This window comes from Petaurus breviceps, unplaced genomic scaffold, assembly GCF_028583685.1.
Source record: "Petaurus breviceps papuanus isolate PSGF00001 unplaced genomic scaffold, PetGlider_PUasm1.0 90564, whole genome shotgun sequence".
NCBI lineage: Eukaryota > Metazoa > Chordata > Mammalia > Diprotodontia > Petauridae > Petaurus > Petaurus breviceps.
In genome coordinates, this window is record NW_027187275.1 from 2,428,344 (window position 1) to 2,442,921 (window position 14,578).

Sequence of the window (14,578 nt, forward strand, 5' to 3'; positions counted from 1 at the left end):
ACATTAATGGTTAGATGTTAGCTTAGAAAGAGGCTTTCACAACATGCTTAAGGGATCTGTATTTAACCTTGTGCTATCTTTGTTAATCGATGACTTAATTAAAGGCACAGAGGCCATGATTCTCAAATTTACTTATCACACAAAGCTAGAACGGATAGCCAGGCAAGCATATTGGATGAGAGCATTGGGATCTAAAAACATCTTGGTGGGCTCGAGGCGACACTCTAGAATTTTACCATGGATCAAAGTTGAGTTCACAAGATCATTGTCTGGCAGAGTCTGCTCTCTTCCATTTGGGGAGAAAAAATATTCTCCAATACCGTAGTTTATCTTCCATTCTTCAAAGATCACTGAGAGTAGCTCAGCAATCACATCAATCCATTCTATCATTGCCCTGGGACATAGCTCTGGGTCTCATGCTTGAACTCATCAAGAGAAGTATGGGGTTGGGGGTGGCTAGGTGGTGCAGTGAATAGAGCACCAGCCCTGGAGTCAGGAGGACCTGGTTCAGATCCAGCCTCAGATACTTAACACGAAAAATAACCATGTGACCTTGGGCAAGTCATTTAACCCCAATTGCCCTGCAAAAAAGAGAGAGACAGAAGTAAGGGGCTCCCTTACAATCTCCCTAAATTTTTGACTGTCAATTCCATATTAGTCACTTTGGTTCTATTTTCCCCATTTTAAAAACAACAACAACTTTCCTTGGCAGAGAAAACATAAACAAGATGACAATTCAGTAGCTCTACTCCTGATCATTTGCCCATCCAGTCGGACAGCAGTCCTATTCCTTATTTAATTACCCCTTCCTCTTTTCCCTAATACAACTTTTAAAAATAGGCCTAAGATAAATAAGTCTTTTGATGTGGAACATAATTGTCAATATAATTAATTTACTGATTTCCTGTTACTTGATAGCCATTAAGTGAGGCATAGATTTTAGCCACCATGCCATCTGCATTTGTGTGCACATTCCACTTTTCTTAGCTATTTGGTCACTGGTGACTATGGAATGCCCTTTATCTGCATCAAAGGCTGCCTACATTCAGCTGCTTTATAGTGCAATCCACTGCTTGCCATTGCCACCCCCATTTAAATGATATTGACTCACTTTAGAGCTAAGTAAAAACACTCATGAAAATCAATCATTTTGATTTGTCTTCCTGTGGGTTGAGAGAAGTCTGTGATGAGAGGATTTGTCACCTACGTTATTGAGTTAACCTAGAAGAGAACTTCATGGATCACCTAGTCCATCTTTTCATTTTCAGCCGGCCCACAGACCAGACAGATGGGCATCTAGCCCATTGTTAGATGCTTTCAAGGAAGGACATTCCTGAGTAAGCCATTCTCCTGCTTTATAGGGTTCCTCATAAGAAGGTCTTCCCTCTAACTAGCCCAAATAAGGATCTTTCATTAACCAGTAGAGTAACCACAATAGATTTTACACAGAGTGCTGCCCGGAGGGACTCACCTCCAGGCAAGTCTGGGACACAAGTTGGTCATGGTCAGACTAATGTCAAGAAAAGCAGATTTTCTCCAGTCATTTGGGAATGATAACAGGCTTGTGGGGGACTAAAAGAAAAGTAGATCAGAGATCACAAGATAGAAGGGACCTCATTTTACAGATTGAACCCCATTATTCTACCAGAACAACGAAGGTTAAAGGACTTAAATGATTTGCCCAAAGTCATACAATAAGTATCAGAATCAGACTTTGAACATAGAACCAGTACTCTTTTCACTCTTCCACGCAGACTCAAGAGTTTCTGACTTCCTCTAGGAAGTTAGGAAGGGAAAAAAGCAAGCATTTATTAAACAGCTGCTTTTGAGCCAGGAACTGTGCCTTACAAATATTATCTCATTTGATCCTCCTCACAACCTTGGGAGAAAAGTGCCATTATTATCCCCATTTTATAGTCTGAGACAGACAAAGATAAAATGAGCTACCCAGGGTTCCACGGCTAGTAAGTGTCTGTAGCTCATTTGAACTCAGATCTTCCTATCAATAGACCCTGCACTTTCTTGCCCTGCCCCATTTCTTCAGCATACACATACTATTATTACCTATATTTTAGGTAATATATTTGTTCATATGGACATTGGCACAGTGAATAGAGAACTAACCTTGGAGTCAGGATGACCTGGGTTCGAGTCTTTCATCTCAATTCATACTTTCCTCAGGAAACTCTCTAAGATTGTAAGTTAGAGAAGGTTTAAAAAATATATAGATTTTTGTGTTCTTTGTATATCATTGAACTTTCTATTTCTGTTTCCTCAAGCATACTGAACTTCAATGACCTTTTTAAAGCATTGGACACAGGGAAAGGGTTTTATTTTCTCCCCTTGTTTTCATGCAAGTTAGTGTCAAGGAGATTACTTCTTTAGTAGGTCAGCATGCTAAATGATAATGTGGAATAAACATTTGAGAAATGCAAAGCTGCATGTCAAAACAGCTTAATATCATTACTGAGTTTCCTACAAGAGGACCCAATGCAATTGGACATCACTGTCAAATAATGTTCCCTAGCCCAGGAAGCAGAACCAGCATTGATATGAAGCACTAGATACTGATTCTGACAGCCCCTCAGAACTGAGAGAGGATTTACTTAGGATAAAGATGTATATTAATTTCCAAAAAGATAGCTCGATATTCTGCCAAACCAAATACTGTTGTGTACTCTTCCTTATTGGAGTTTCTCGTGCATTTTTTCATCCTCTTGGACCCCACTGTGAATAGGGCTACAGGGAAATTTAGAGATCTAATTCCCATTAGTAATATGACAGAAAAGGCAATTGTGTGACTCATTCCTCATAATGTGTGTATGTGTGTGTATGTGTTTCTCTATCTCTATCCACTCAGTACATTGAACAGGATCCATTGTGGGTAGGAAAATAAGGGAGGAGTGTGCCATCCACTCTCAGCTCGAGAGCATATTCAGCCCTGCCCATGACCAGTGCTGGGCACATTTGGAGAAACAGGGCCATGGTGGCATGTACTGTCTGACAGTGTCATTATCTCTCTGTATGAGCAGAGTACTAAGGCTGACATCTAATTAACACTGAGAAACTGATTAACTCTCCATCAGGTCACCACAAAAAAGACAAATAGACCTTGATGCAAACTATTAGGTCATTTACTTAATAAATAGAACCACTTGTGGCTGACTGACTTGGGGAGCCCTACACAAAGCCAGCTTTGGGTCTAGGCTCTGAGGCTGCCAGCTCAAGCTGAGTGGCTACAACTCTACATTAAGGGCTGGAGATTCAAAACAGATCATTGAAAAACACTTGAGCATTTTCTAATGGGTGATTTATCATCCCCAACAGATGCATTCATTAGGGAGAAGGGGAGAAATTACATTCAAATATCAGTAAAATAAATGTGGTCTATTTGGATTTCTTATTTGCGCAACTAGAATGTTCTACACTCTGGAAACAAGTATATAAAAGATGCTTCAGTGCACCATCAGAACATTCAGGGCAGTTTGGTTTATTGTGCAAAGCTGTTATTTGAATGGCTTGAAGGTGGTAAATCAAGCATATATAGAATGTTCAGTTGATAATGTCTTTCTGAACTAATTGCTTCTCTCCTACATTTCAAAGACAGACTTTGTTTTGTTTGTGTTTGACCACCACTGTTATTAATACTACAGTTCTTGATAATGAAAATTTATTTCCTACTTTGCTTTAGCAAACAAAAGAAAACAGTTAATATTTTAGCCCAATCCCCTTTTCAGTTGGGAGTAGAGCAGATTTCAGAAGCACCAGGAGGAAGGAGGTGTCCCCCCACCCCAAATTTTCATTCTATATTCTCTTTCTCATTCTAATCCATTCTCGACACAGCTACCAAAATGATATTTCTAAATCACAGATATGACCATGCCATCCTTGCTCAATAACTTTTAAAAACTTTTTGTTAGTATTTTTTATTTTATTTATTTTATCCTGAGCTTAAGAAATAAAAGAAGCATTTCCATAACATGGTAGGATTAAAAAATGATTGCACATGAAACTGAAAATCTATTATGTACAATTTGCTATTCCTTTTAAATATATAATAAAGTTAATATGCAATTTTCTTTTTTCCTTTTTTTCTTCCCATCCCACTTTTGCCTTAGAGATAGCCACCTGTGTTTGTGTGTGTGTGTGTGTGTGTGTGTGTGTGTGTGTGTGTGTGCAAAATCATTCTATATATACTTAGATTTATCAATTCTTTCTCTGGATACAGATAACATCTTCCTTTGCAGTTAATTTGGGCTCAATAACTTTCAATGGATCCTCATTACCTTTAGGATCCTCCACTGTTTGACATTTAAAGCACTTGACCACCAGTCCTTAACTTATCTTTCCAGGTTCTTTACACATTATTCCTCATCACAGTCCAAAATCCATTTGAATCAATATTCTTACTGTTCCTCGCACGTGGTGGTCCATTTCCTACCTCCATGCTTTTATACAGATTGTATGCCCCTCTACTTGGAATGCACTCATGCCTCACCTCTACTTGTCTCATTGGAAAATAAGCTTATTGAGAGTAAAGATTGTCTTATTATTTTAACTTTTATCCCTGACATCTAGCACTTTTATACCAGGCATAAAGTAGGTACTTAATAAATATTCACTGATTTCAATCTCAAAGCTTTCTTCAAAGCTCAATTTAAGCATCACCTCTTATGCTACAACTTTCCTGGGCCCCCACTCCAGCTGATAGTTCCCCATTTCCTACAGTTATATTGCATTTAATTTAGCACATACGTATACTTGTACATGTTGTTCTCTGCCTTCCCCTCCTACTCCAACATAAAGTAAACTCCATGATCTTAGGGAATGTTTCCTTGTTTTTGTGTATTGAGTGATGAGCATAGTGCCTGGCATTTAAAAAGATTTAACCAATGCTTGTTGGTGGGCAGCCCCTAATTGGTTGGGGAATGACTGAACAAATTATGATATATAAATGTAATGAAATACTGTTGTGCCATAAGAAATTATTAAAGAGATGGTTTTAGAGAAATCTGAGAAAACTCATATGAACTGATGCAGAGTGAAATGAGCAGAAACATGAGAACAATTTCTACAATAATAAAAGCATTATGAAAGCAAACAATTTTGAAAGACTTAAGAATGTTGACCAAATGACCAACAAAGATTCCAGAGGACCAGTAATGAAGGGTGCTGGCTGCCTACTGCCAGAGAGATGTTAGACTCAGGATGCAGAATTATATATATTCGATATGGTCAATGCAGGAAATAGATTTGCTTAACTATATATATATTTGCTATAAGAACTTTTTACTATCTTTTTTATGGAGGAGGGCATATAAGATTGAAAAGTTCAAGAAAATAGATGTTAATTATTTTGAAAAAAAAATAAAAATTGAAAATGCTTATCAATTGATAGATTAATTGATTCTCCCCTTCGAGTGAACTCTTTGAACTGATCTTACAACCGGAATGAAGGAAGAATCACTAAACTGCAGCTGGTGACCCTAGCCACAGGTACCATCATTTTGCTGTGTAATCATGAAACTGGCATGAAGCAGCATTGACAGGATGCACATGGGTTATGATCATATAGCCAAATGCAGTTAAGCCATCCATAAAATACATGAGTGGGGAGCTGTTCTCTATGTAGTGACCCTAGAGCAACCTGCCTGTAGGAATAGGAGACTGAATTCTGTTGCCCAGGGTCATGCATGCAACTTTTAGGCTGAAATCTATGAATAATGTAATCTCTGCTCAGATTCCCTTTTTGAAATATTCTTTGTTCAGACTCTGGACACCCAGAGGTCAATCCACACAGATACCCAGGGAACACAGACAAGCCATAGAAGATATTGCCTTCCTCATCAGATGGGGTTGGCAGCTGGATGCCACAAGGAACAAGGTGCAGGGGCAAACATGAGAGAGTTCCAGACCACTGCAGTTAAATTGTTGTTACTCCTTCTACATTTGTATGACCATTCTTTCCCAGATATCTCATGAAACGTTAACTGCACACCATCACTAATCCCACTGGAGTTTAACTCATTCTAAACCAAGTATCTGGTACATACCCTGTGACACTGAGAAACCTTTTTAATCACCAGGCAGCACTATAAAACTAAGTTTCACGTAAGTCATTAATCTACATCAGTGGAGTGATGCTGGGAGGGCAGGAGTTTCCCCACAGAAATGAAATCATAGCTCCAGAATCATCATCATTTTCATTATTGTTGCTGTTGTTATCATCATCACCATAGTTCTTTGCAAACATCTTATTTGATCATTGAAATAATACTGTGAGGTAAGGACTAAGTTACTTATTTTTAACCAGGTATAGAAATGAGCTGGTGTAAGTCATCTCTGGTGGGTGTTCCCAGCTGTTCCTTTGCTCTTACATCCATTGCTTACCCAATTCACTTACATGTCATGGCATCACCTCCCTGATGTCATGGTCCTCTGGAGAACAAAGGACAAACAACAGCAGCAAGCAACAGCATTGCTTATATACTCTTAGTAGAAAGCTAAGCGGTCTATCTCCTGGATTCCCTCACAAATTGAAAAAAAAATCAAGGAGACAGGTTAATATTTTCATATCCATCTGATGTTTTTACATGAATATGGTGAAACTTAAGCACAATGAATTACTCAATGCAAGTACATTTGTGACAGCTGGGATTGAACCCTTCAAGATTTAGTCCACAGAATCATATTTTCCCCAAATAAGGTGTTAATGTATTTCCATTTACTAGCATGGTCTAACTTTGTAATTTAACCATTAACTATTTGAGTTATTAAGGAAATTCTGATCACTGAATTACATTTTCAATAAAAGGTTAAGATCTTGCTATATTTCGTTCAGCCTCAAACTGACCTAATACTATCCTACTACTTTATGTTTTGCTTTGTTATTTTGCTTTTTGAAGGGGGGAGGGAAGGGCAATTGGGGTTAATTGACTTGCCCAAGGTCACACTGCTAGTGAGTGTTAAGTGTCTGAGGTCCTCCTGACTCCAGGGCCAGTGTTCTATTCCCTGTGCCACCTAGCCGCCCCCTTATCCTAGTACTTTTAATGAAATTTGAATCTCATTTTTAAAAAAGATTGTATTCATAAAAAGAAATGTATGCCTATAGACCTAAATAGAAAATGGTACTCCATGAGGAAGCACCAATAACGATAGCTGTTTAGAGCACCTTAAGGTTTACAAGTGAGGCGGTGTAGTAGAAGAAAGAGATAGGAGGCCGAAAGACCGAAGTTTAAGTACTGGCTCTGAACATACTTTGTAATATTGAGAATGTTATTAAATCACCAGATAGTTCTACAAAACAAAGTTTCAGGTTAGTAATTAATCTAATTTAATCTAAATAAATAGATTAAAAATTATTCTAATTTAATGTAAAATAAATCTAAAGTAATGTAATTTGGGGATAGCAATAAATAGTTGGAGTGAGTTTCCACACTGGTAGGACAGGGAATTCCCCACAGAAATGAAATCATAGATCCAGAATTATTATTATTTTTATTTTCATTATTATTCAAAGTACTTTGTAAACATCTCATTTGAGCCTCAAAATAATACTATGTGGGAAGTGCTAACATTATACCCATTTTACAGATGAGGAAACTGAGGCTTAGAGAGATTAAGTGACTTGTCAACAATCATACAGCTAGTAACTACAGGAGATAGAATTTTAAACCAGGTCTTTTGACACAAAGTCCTAACTAAGTTCCTTCTGTTGCCCCACCCAGTACTGGGCTAAATGCATCTAAAATGTCTCCATTGACAAACCAACTGAAGATGTTATGTGCCCACCCTTAAATGGACATATTTACATTTGGCTTCACTCCATTTCCTTGTAATAATATGAGCCTTTGAAAAATCTGTTCATAACCCTGTGCATCATTTTAGATATCTAAGGCCCATCATTCATTGATAATTGAACCTGACAGTCTGCAAATTGAGGTCTCCCTTCAATGTCCAGAGTGTCATTGTTAATCAAGTCCAAGGATGTACCAAAGAGAACTGTCAGTCGTTCCAGCCCTTAGCTTCCAGTTCCTCTAAAAACCCAGAGTGGGTGGCTGACATATACCAGTGTGGGATGAAGAGAACTCCATAGAGACCTTCCTCATTCACTGTCTCTTTGATTCAGCCAGTCTGGCAAAGATGATTGTATGTATGTACAACTTAAGCCCCACAAATTTTCTTATTGTTCAGTTTCAAAATGAAATTCCATACATTAAGATAAGATCATATGTTACCCAAATATCCCAGCATGTTATCCAGTTGACTCAACAAAGATCCTCTTTCTTTCAGGGCCGTCTCGACAACTTAAAGCAGTAGAGTAGTCAAAATTGAATTCATCTACATTTAGTAGACTAAGCTTGTTATTCCTAAGTGGGGGAGTTGGGAATCTTTTGGATAAGTTAAAACCAGGAGCACTGGTGTTTTCCATAGTTAACATCTCTACTGCAAAATAGGATGGTACCATTTACATATCAAACAATTATGCACTCGCAAGAATAATAGTTATGGATATGTTACAATCTCCATTTTTTGAAAGGAATATCCACTTTAATGATATTACATTTTGAATATGCCCAGACAATATGCTATAGCCCTTACCATCAAGGAGCTTACATATTATTGGTGGGAATAAAACATTTAAACAGATGACAAGCACAAGATAGATGCAAACTAAATACAAAGTGATTTGCATGGATGCTAATGCTGGGGGGGAGGGGTAAGACCTCTTGAAGGAGGTGATACTTGATCTGAGACTTAATTGGAGCCAGTAGTACAAGGAGATGGAGGTGAGGAGGGAGAGCATTTTAGACAAGACACACAATTTGGACAAAGACAGAGGGAGGAGATAGGATAAAATATCATGGAAAAGAGAAAAGATAGTAGGTCATTTTGACTGGAATGTAGAATATGGAGGAGAGAAAATGTGTAAACAGCCTAAAAAGAGGAGCTGGAAACAACTGTGAGGTTTGTTTTTTTTGGCTTTGGTTTGTGGTTTCTTTTTCTTTTTCTTTTTTGAGACTGAGTAAGGGAGTGACCTCAACAGATCTATGCTTTAAGAATATCAAAATATCAATTTGGCAGTTATATGGAGAATAGATTAGAAAAGAGAGAGCAGGTGAAGGGAAACCTATTAGGAGGTGATTTCAATAGTCCAAGAAGGAAAATACAAGAGTCTTTGTGGAGAGAATGAGTTGAATGCAAGAGGGATTGAGGAGGTAGAATCAAGAAGACTTGGCAATTGATTAGAAATCAGGGTAAGAGAATGAGAAATCGGGTTGATTTCAAGTTAGTAAATCTATATAACAAATTAATGGTGCTCAAGATAGGAAGAAGTGTGTATTTAGGAAGAAAGGTCATGGGTTATCTTTGGGATGCATTGTATTTTGAATACCTACAGGAGATCCATGTCATAGATACTGGGTGCTCAGGGATACCAGACTAAAATTCAGTCAATCAGTGAGAGCTAGATATGGAATCATTTGAAGGAAGATCCTAGTTAAACCTGTGGTAGCTAAAGAAATCACCAATTAATCAATCCATAAGTATTAGGTATCTACAAAAGTGCCAGGATCTCTGCTAGGCACTGGAGATAGAAGTACAAAGAATGAAAAAATTTCTACTTGGAATTCGGATACATTCTAATAGGGAGACAAGTCCATATAAAAACATATACAACATAAATATAAGCATATACAAATTATCAAATATAAAGTCTGAGAGGGAGGAAGCTAGAAGGGAGGAAGGGGTTGGGAGTGGGGGAAGATCAGGAAAGGCTTTATACAGAAAATTGTGCCTGAGCTGCATCTTAAAGGACTGCCTATGAAAGGAAAAAGAAATATAAAAGTTTTACTAATTGCTTGTGACCTTTTCCCCATTCCCAGCTGTACCAAAATTCCCTTATCTTTTTGCCTTGCCTAGTAGAGTGTGACCTTTGAATTGTGGTGGTTTTCCCTTATGCCTTTTGTATTCATTCTCTATTATGTTCAGTTCAGCCCCACTTTCTGCTCACCACCAATCCCAAAACTGTCTTCCTCTGGTAACTGGACCAGCTTCATATCAACTAAATGGAATGGACCGAATAGAAACTAATGTGTCCATAAAAGATATCTGAACTTATCAAATATCTTACTGGAATGATAATCTACTTAATGTACTATGGAAACTTAGACCATCAACTTTACTGTCTTACTGCATCAATCATGATTTTAATACATATTTGTTTAAAAAATAACATTTTTATTGGAAATTTCGATCTTAATCACATTCATAGTCATTATTCTAACATTAGACATTTCTAATCTTAGCAGATAAAAGAATGATCATTACCTATACTTTTATTGATAATGTTATCCCATAAATGATACCTTGAGAAGTTACTCCTTTTGCTTCACAAAACATCTTTTAATACTCCAAATCACTATTTGACAAAGATAATATTTTAGTTAAATATTACTCTTGAAAAATACAATTTGAAATCTTGTCTCTTTCTTTAGCCCTTTGGAGAATGTAATATAATTAAGGAATTTCATTGTTGAACTTTTTAAAAAGAAACCCAAGAGAGTGTTGTAAAATAGAAACAATTGAACATCGGATTTAGAAAATGTAGGACAGGCTCTCCCTGAACTTTTGTCATTCATTTGGCATTTAATTTATTTAAGACAAAGAAATAGGCACTTCTTTACTCACCCAACATTCTGCTTTTCTTTTCCCCACTGAAATCTGCTATGTTTATCATTGTTCACTAAAGAGTGATAAATAATATGCAATAGAGGGGAAGGGAAATGTGAGAGAAAATTCTTGTCCTTCAAAGGTTTATAAATTCAAGACTCTATAAACACAGACTATGCTATAATAAATAGGTAAGGTTTTTCTTCCTTAAAATATTTTAAAAGTTCATATGAGTTCATGATTTCAGTCTAGGGAAAGTATGTGGAGACTTAGCCTCTTGCACTTAATAGTAATAATAGTCAGATTAATTTTTCTTTAAAGCCCCTCAGGTCTGTGGCTTACAGAAATTCTACCATTGCCTCAAGAACACAATGGCTTTATGCTCTTTTTAAAGGGGAAAACTCTCTTTTGAAGACCTAGTGCCTTACACAGTGTTAGGAATGATTTTTCTTTTACAAAAAGAGTTTTTGCTTAAATTTGATTGAAATAAATACTTTATACAAGCAGACAATTATAGAAAGAGAAAAACTCAATCATTCATTGAGTAATTTGGAGTATGAATGAGTATGTACTATTTTTCCTCCCTTCCCCAATGCAGTAGTAATATTGGTCTCCATGTATGAAATGTCTGGTCCAGTGGAAATCGTTGATTGACTTGCTTTTTTTGGATTTGTGATTTGTTTTCATTGCACTAACCATACTGTATTCTCAGTATGAATAGTGGTTTGTAACTGGCTGAGTCTCACCATCCTTAACGTTCTAAAAAGTCTATCTGTACTGCTGAAGTGAACTAAATATAATAATAGCTCTTTTTTTTCTGGCATCATGGGAGAAAAGAGGTATACCTTCCAAGAATAAAGAGGTGATTGTCCCTCTGTGTTCTGCCCTGGTCATACCACATCTGGAATGTTCTGTTTGGGAGGTTACATTTTATGAAGGATATCAGTAAACTGGAGTGCTTGCTGAAGAGGGAGCCCAAGATGGTGAGTGTCCTTGATTCCAGATGGAGAGGGGTTAAGAAGTAAGTGGAAAGGGGAGAAATTGGAAGCAGAGTCCAGATGGAAGAATAGGATAGTCCTGTCCATAAAACTGATCCAAACATTCTAGAAAATGCACCAGACTGAATCATAAAGAGGAAATCCAAAAGAATTCACAAGTCCTTGTCTGGCTCAAGTCAGTAGAAGACAGAGAAGCATGGGAAATTGCGATCTCTTTTTTCAGGGCAACCCCTGGGAGGGAGCATGCCGCATGCAGAGCATTCCAATGCCAGGAAAAGTCTGTACACTAGAGCAAGAAGGGTACCCAGACCCACACTGGGCTACAGTATTAGGAACAGATGCCAACTAGCAGCTTTGTCACTCACTACCCAGTTAGGGGCCAGAAAGCCAAGGCAGACTGAGAAGAGTATTTGTACACAAGGCTGACATTCCCTGGTAGGGAGACCGTGGGTGATGTACCTAGAAAGGAGGAAGCTCAGAAGCAAGCAGCAGGAGAACAGTATCTCACTCCCACCATTAGCCAGAGTTGCAGGGCAATAATCAGTTCTGAACCCTAAATCAAAGGAAAGTCTGCAGCTCTGTCACTGAACCAGCAGAATTTCTCATCTGGCTAATCAGGACTGAGTCTGGTAGCATTCTATTGTTGCACTGACCAAAACCCAGGACAGAAATTTGAAGAGTTTAGACAAGGGGGCCAGCAAACAAACTTTGCCCTGAATCAGATCATGTTGGAAGTACTGAAATCTTGCAGGTCACCAGCCTGTCCCTGAGATTCTGGAATAATACAATACTCAGTACCTCCAAGAAAGCAACAAGAACAGCCTATATCTTTCTTCCAGAAGTATAGCAGAGCTGAGCTCTAACATCAAGTCAAAAGTCAGGAAGTAGGTTGAAAGAATGGGCAAAGCCAAAAGAACCCCACCATAATGAACTATTTGGCAGCAGGACACTAAAGACACAAATGTAGAAGAAGAGAATGATTCCAAAAACATCTACCAGGAATGTAAGGTAAAATAAATCAGATAAAATAATCAGTCTGGACACAAACTCAGTAGAATTCCTGGAGAGGAACTGAGTTTAAAAAAGAAAGAGTTTTAAAACGTTTATATAAAAGAAATGAGAACACTGTGGAAAAAATCAGAATAAGAAATGAGAACTACAGAAGAAAGAATTAGAAAGGGAATTAACAACTTGGCACAATAGATACAAAACTTTGTCCAAACAATGAACTGCCTGAAAATTGGAACAGACCAAATAGAAACTAATGTGTCCATAAAACAAAGTCAAAAGGTTGAAAAATAGAAGAAAAAAGTAATGTATCCCATAAAAACAACTGACCAAAAAATAGAACAAAAAGAAAAAACTTAAAAAATCTTTAGACTATCTAAATGCTATAAGTAAAAAAAAAAAAGAGAGCCTAGACTATTTAGAGGAAAAGGAAGGAAGGAAGGAAGGAAGGAAGGAAGGAAGGAAGGAAGGAAGGAAGGAAGGAAGGAAGGAAGGAAGGAAGGAAGGAAGGAAGGAAAAGAAAGCTACTCAGATCTCTTACAATCAGACAGCAAAGTGGAAATGAAATACACTATCTCCTTAGAGACACCCAAAATGAAACCTCCCAGAAGAATAGCCAAAATCTAGAATTTCCAAATCAAAGAAAAAATATCACAAGCAACCAGAAAGAAAGAATTCCAATAAGAAGGAGCTATAGGCAGGATCACACACAATTTAGCAGTCACCATTATAAAAGAGTGAAAATTTGGAATATGATATGAGCTTACAGGCAAGAATAACTTACCCAGCAAAACTTATGATAATGCTGCAGGGAAGGAAATGAACCTTTAATGAAATAAAAGACTTCTAAGCATTCTTGATGATAAGAATAGAATTGTGTAGAAACTTTGAAGTTCAAATACATGAATAAAGAGGAACACAAAAAGGTAAATAGGAAAAACAATGATAAAGAACTGAAGAAGGATCAACTGTTTATTCTGTTCTGGGGAGATGATACATGCATCCCCTCTGAACACCATCATTATCAGGGGTCAGAGAGTGGATCTAATGAGACAAAACCTGGGAGTGGTTGTTTTGTCTTTATGGTCTTAAGAGAGGAAGAGAAAGGGAGGGGAAGAGAAAAGCATTGAGTGGGGCAGGTAGGAAAAATAAGTTCAGGAGAAATCATCTCACATAAGTCAAATTACAAAGTAATAAGAGGTGTTGGCCTTCCTGAAAGACCAAGCCCCACCTAGTCAAACCAGCAATTAGTCTTCCAGCCTTCAATTAAAGCTTTCCACTGAAATGGGTCAACCTTATTCCCATTGAATTTGGCTCAGGGAGGGAATGAAATACACACTAAATAGGGTATCTCACCCTACAGGAGAGTAGGAGGAAAGGGGATGAGAGGGGGGATGATGGAAGGGAGGGCAGGCTGTGGGGGAGGGAAATTGGATGCACCCACTTTTGAAAAGGGACAGGATCAAGGTAGAGAATAGAACAAGTGGGAGGTGGGATAGGAGGGAGGGAAATATAGTCAGTCTTTTAAAATATATCTACTATGTTATTGTTTTGCAATTAGCCACACATGTACAACCTATACTGAACTGCTTATCTTCCCAGTAAGGGTGGGTGACAAGGAAGGAAGGGAATGAATCTGGAATTCAAAGTTTTAAAATCAAATGTTTAAATATATATACTATTTTACATGTAATTGGGAAATAAGATATACAGGCACTGGGGCATAGAGATCCACTGGAAAAGTCGAAAGGGGTATGGGAGAAAATATGGGAGAGAGCAGATTGGAGGAGGGAATATCCTGTGGGATTGCTATTTTGGGGCGGTGGGTAGAGGGAAAACAGGGAGAAAATTTGTAACCCAAAATCTTGCAGAAATGAATTATGTAAATCAGAAGTTAATAA